We start from the raw sequence: 5,899 nt of genomic DNA on the forward strand, positions 1-5,899 counted from the left end.
CCCTTGTTCAGAACAACTGTTCATTCGGAGGAAGTGTTCAAGAAGATCCCAATCAACATCTAACCACCTTCCTGAGGATATGTGATACTGTAAAGTCTAATGGTGTTTATCCTGACACCTATAGACTGCTTCTATTCCCCTTCTCACTCAAGGACAAGGCATCAAAATGGCTGGAATCCTTCCCGAAGGAGAGTTTAACAACCTGGGAGGATGTGGTGAACAAATTCTTGGCGAGATTCTATCCTCCTCAAAGAATCAACAGGTTGAGAGCTGAGGTACAAACATTCAAGCAGCAATATGGTGAGACTCTATATGAAGCATGGGAGAGGTTTAAAGACTTGACAAGAAGGTGCCCACCAGATATGTTCAATGAATGGGTACAGCTACACATTTTCTATGAAGGTCTTTCCTATGAATCAAAGAAGGCATTAGACCACTCATTCGGGGGATCTCTGAACAAGAAGAAGACCATTGAAGAAGCCATAGATGTCATTGAGACTGTAGCCAAGAATGACTACTTCTATGCCTCTGAAAGAGGCAACACTAGAGGAGTAATGGAGCTAAACAACGTGGATGCACTGCTGGCCCAGAACAAGCTGATTGCCAAGCAGCTGGCTGACCTTACCAAGAAGATGGAGAGGAACCAAGTAGCAGCAATCACCACCTTATCAGCAGCTCAAGAAGGAGTAAATGCAGAGGCAGAGGGTGATTAGGAACAAGCCAACTACATTGGAAACTCACCCAGGCAGGCATATGATCCATACTCCAAGACTTACAATCCTGGTTAGAGGAACCACCCAAACTTTGGGTGGGGAAATCAACAAGACCAAGGCCAAGATCAGAGACGCCACAACCCCAACAACAATGCAGCTCACCAACATTCCACACAGAGATCATATTAGCACCCACCTAACAACACACCTCAACATCCATTCGAAAGCCAAAATGGCCCTTCTCATCCCTCCAATCTCAACTCACCATCATCGGAAGAAAGACTATCAAGGATTGAGACTCTACTTGAAGTCATATGTAAGGAAGTCCAGGACAGTAAAGTATTCCGAGAGGAAGTGCGGTCCAATATGCAGAATCAAGATGCTGCCATCAAGAAACTTAAGACACAAATTGGCTACCTATTCAAGCAAATTTCCAATCATAACCTATGCAGCAATACTGATCCAAACCCAAGAGAGGAGTGTCAGGCTATCACCCTCAGAAGTGGGAAGAAATTGAAGGAAATTCCCAAGAATTCACAAGAGAAGAACTCAAATGAAAAGGAAAAGGAGCGAGATGAAGTCCAAATTCCCATTCCCAGTTCACAGCAAAAAGGAGAAATACTGAAGCCAGACGTCCCAAAAGCTCCATACCTCAGCAATTAAAGAAGAAGGGGGACGACAACCAGTTCTTAAGATTTTTGGAAATTGATGAGCGGATAATTTATACGCTTTTTGGCATTATTTTTACATAATTTTTAGTATGATTTAGTTAGTTTTTAGTATATTTTTATTAGTTTTTAATTAAAAATCACATTTCTGGACTTTACTATGAGTTTGTGTGTTTTTCTGTGATTTCAAGTATTTTCTGGCTAAAATTGAGGGACTTGAGCAAAAATCAGATTCAGAGGTTGAAGAACAACTGCAGATGCTGTTGGATTCTGACCTCCCTGCACTCAAAGTAGATTTTCTGGAGCTATAGAACTCCAAATGATGCGCTCTCAATTGCATTGGAAAGTAGACAACCAGGTCCTTCCAGCAATATATAATAGTTTATACTTTACCCGAGTTTAGATGACGCAAGCTGGCATTCAACGCCAGTTCCATGCTGCATTCTGGAGTAAAACACCAGAAACAGGTTACAAAGTGGAGTTAAACGTCAGAAACAGGTTACAAACTGGCGTTCAACTCCAAGAGAAGCCTCTACACGTGTAAAGCTCAATGCTCATCCCAAGCACACACCAAGTGGGCCCCAGAAGTGGATTTCTGCATCATTTACTCATTTCTGTAAACCCTAGTAACTAGTTTAGTATAAATAGGACTTTTTACTATTGTATCTACATCTTTGGAACATCTTTAGTTTCATCTTTAGATCACGTTTGGGGGCTAGCCTCTCGGCCATGCCCGGACATTCATCACTTATGTATTTTCAACGATAGAGTTTCTACACACCATAGATTAAGGTGTGGAGCTCTGCTGTTCCTCATGAATTAACGCAAAGTACTATTGTTTTTCTATTCAATTCAAGCTTATTCCTATTCTATGATGTTCATTCGCACCCAAGAACATGATGAATGTGATGATTATGTGACGCTCATCATCATTCTCACTTATGAATGCGTGCCTGACAAACACTTCCGTTCTACATGCAAACAAGCTAGAATAAGTATCTCTTAGATATCTAATACAGAGGACCGAGTCCGAGATATTAGAATCTTCGTGGTATAAGTTAGAACCCATGGATGGCCATTCTTGAGATCCGGAAAGTCTACACCTTGTATGTGGTATTCCGAGTAGGATCTGGGAAGGGATGGCTGTGACGAGCTTCAAACTCGTGAGTGCTGGGCGTAGTGATAGACGCAAAATGATAGTAAATCCTATTCCAGTATGATCGAGAACCGATAGATGATTAGCCATGCAGTGACAGCGCATTGGACCATTTTCACAGAGAGGATGGGATGTAGCCATTGACAACAGTGATGCCCTACATAAAGCTTGTCATGGATGGGAGTAGAAATGATTGGATGAAGACAGTAGGAAAGCAGAGGTTCAGAGGAACGAAAGCATCTCTATATGCTTATCTGAAATTCTCACCAATTAATTACATAAGTATCTCTATCCTAGTTTATGTTTTATTTATCTTTTAATTATTAAAACTCTATTACCTTTTGAATCCGCCTGACTGAGATTTACAAGGTGACCATAGCTTGCTTCAAGCCAACAATCTCCGTGGGATCGACCCTTACTCACATAAGGTTTATTACTTGGACGACCTAGTGCACTTGCTGGTTAGTTGTATCAAAATTGTGAAGAGAACTAAAATTATGAACATGCGTATTAAGTTTTTAGCACCGTTACCAAACAATGAACAATCACGATTCGTGCACCAAGTTTTTGGCGCCGTTGCCGAGGATTGTTCGAGTTTGGACAACTGACGGTTCATCTTGTTGCTCAGATTAGGTAATCTTCTTTTTGTTTTATTTTTAAAAATTTTTCAAAAAAAAAAATCTTTCAAAAAATTTTTCCTTTATTTTCGAAAAAAAATAAAAATAAATCTTTCCAAAAATATATTTTTCTTCAGAATTTTTAAGAATGAATTCTAGTGTTTCAGATGATGCTTTTATCATCACAGGAGCTAGTTGATTCCCATCATTTTGGCTGTTGTATGTAATGTCCTGCTGAAGCTTGTTCTGCCCTGTCTAATCTCTTTAGACTGAAGCTTTAGACTAACATTGCTTGATTCCTGGAATTCTTATTAAAAAAATTTTTGAAATCCTTATTTTCTTTTTCAAAATAATTTTGTAAAAAATAAAAAAAAAGTTTATAAAATCATAAAATCAAAAATATTTTTTGTGTTTCTTGTTTGAGTCTAGAGTCAAGTTTGGTGTCATTTGCATCTTTTTAATTTTCTAAAAAAATTATTTTCGAAAATTTCATGCATTGCATTCTTCATGAGCTTCAAGTTGTTCTTGGCCAGTCTTCTTGTTTGATCTTCATATTTTCTTATTTTGTGTCTTTTCTTGTTTTTCAAATGCATTCTTGAAACATTAATGTCTAAAGAATAAAAATTTTTAAGTTTGGTGTCTTGCATGTTTTCTTTTCTTGAAAATTTTTCAAAAATAAGTTCTTGGTGTTCATCTTGACATTCAAAGTGTTCTTGGTGTTCATCTTGACATTCATAGTGTTCTTGCATGCATCACATGTTTTGATCCAAAATTTTCATGCATTGAGTCTTTTTGATGTTTTTCTCTTTCATCATTAAAAATTCAAAAAATAAAAAAAAAATATATCTTTCCCTTATTCTATCATAAAATTTAAAAAATATGGGTTAAATTTTTCAAAAATTTTTCAAAATTAGTTGTTTCTTATGAGTCAAATCAAATTTTCATTTTAAAAACTCTATCTTTTTCAAATCTTTTTCAAAAAAAACCAAATCTTTTTCATTTTTCTTTCATAATTTTCGAAAATTTCAAATTGATTTTCAAAAAATCTTTTTCTTATTTCTATTTCATACTTTTGAATTTAATACTAACAATTAATGTGATTGATTCTAAAATTTTAAGTTTGTTACTTGCCTAGTAAGAAAGGTTCAATCTTTAAACTCTAGACTCATATCTTTTTAGTTTCTTGTTAGTCAAGTAATCAACTTTAATTTCAAAATCAAATATTTTTAAATTTCTTTTTCAAATTTTTTTCAAAATAGGTTTCAATCACATCTTTTCAAAATCAATTTCAAAATCTTTTCTAACTTCTTTTCTAACCTCTTATCTTTTCAAAAATTGATTTTCAAATCTTTTTCAAACTAATCCTATCTTTTTGATTCAATCATATCTTTTTCAAAACTACCTAACTAATTCTCTCTCTAATTTTCAAAAATCACCTTCCTCCTTCTCAAAATTCCTTTTTTAATTAACTATTTCTTTTAAATTTTAATTTGATTTAATTTTATTTTCCTTTCTTAATTTTTGAATTAATTTTAAATTAAAACAAAAATATTTTTCTTTTCTTCTCAATTATTTTCGAAAATTATTCTCTCCCCCTCATCTCTTTCTAATTATTTTATTTACTAACACTTCTCTTTTTAAAAATTCAAACCCTCTCCCTCTTTCTGTGTTCGAATTTCTTATCTTCTTCTACTCACATAAAGGAATCTCTATACTGTGACATAGAGGATTCAATATTTTCTGTTTTCTTCTTTTTCATATGAGCAGGAACAAGGACAAGAACATTCTTGTTGAAGCTGATCCTGAACCTGAAATAACTCTAAGAGGAAGCTAAGGGAAGCTAAAGCACAACTCTCTGGAGAAAATCTGACAGAAATTTTCGAAAAAGAAGGAGACATGGCCGAAAATAATAACAATGCAAGGAAGATGCTTGGTGATTTTACTGCACCTAATTCCAATTTACATGGAAGAAGCATCTCAATCCCTGCCATTGGAGCAAACAATTTTGAGCTGAAACCTCAACTAGTTTCTCTGATGCAACAGAATTGCAAGTTTTATGGTCTTCCATCCGAAGATCCTTTTCAGTTATTAACTGAATTCTTGCAAATCTGTGATACTGTTAAGACCAATGGGGTTGATCCCGAGGTCTATAGGCTTATGCTTTTCCTGTTTGCTGTAAGAGACAGAGCTAGAGTATGGTTGGACTCTCAACCTAAAGATAGCCTGAACTCTTGGGATAAGTTGGTCACGGCTTTCTTAGCCAAGTTCTTTCCTCCTCAAAAGCTTAGCAAGCTTAAAGTGGATGTTCAAACCTTTAGACAAAAAGAAGGTGAATCCCTCTATGAAGCTTGGGAGAGATACAAGGAACTGACCAAAAAGTGTCCTTCTGACATGCTTTCAGAATGGACCATCCTGGATATATTCTATGATGGTTTGTCTGAGCTATCAAAGATGTCATTGGACCATTCTACAGGTGGATCAATTCACCTAAAGAAAATGCCTACAGAAGCTCAAGAACTCATTGACATGGTTGCAAATAACCAGTTCATGTACACTTCTGAAAGGAATCCTGTGAATAATGGGACGCCTATGAGGAAGGGAGTTCTTGAAATTGATACTCTAAATTCCATATTGGCTCAGAATAAAATATTGACTCAGCAAGTCAATTTGATCTCTCAGAGTCTGAATGGATTGAAGGAATCATCCAACAATACTAAAGAGGCATCTTTTGAAGAAGAAGCTTGT

General features: G+C 35.8%; 2 non-coding genes across 2 annotated transcripts; both read right to left on the reverse strand.

The window, feature by feature from the left end:
• Positions 1-260: 260 nt before the first annotated feature.
• LOC148570947 (small nucleolar RNA R71) lies at positions 261-367 on the reverse strand. The gene has a single exon (XR_015908581.1). It is a non-coding gene; the product is annotated as a small nucleolar RNA R71 (small nucleolar RNA).
• A 5,076-nt stretch (positions 368-5,443) lies between these two features.
• LOC148570948 (small nucleolar RNA R71) lies at positions 5,444-5,551 on the reverse strand. The gene has a single exon (XR_015880418.1). It is a non-coding gene; the product is annotated as a small nucleolar RNA R71 (small nucleolar RNA).
• Between the last annotated feature and the right edge of the window lie 348 nt (positions 5,552-5,899).

The sequence above is a fragment of the Arachis ipaensis genome, chromosome B3 (genome assembly GCF_059453495.1).
Source record: "Arachis ipaensis isolate K30076 ecotype BB chromosome B3, ASM5945349v1, whole genome shotgun sequence".
NCBI lineage: Eukaryota > Viridiplantae > Streptophyta > Magnoliopsida > Fabales > Fabaceae > Arachis > Arachis ipaensis.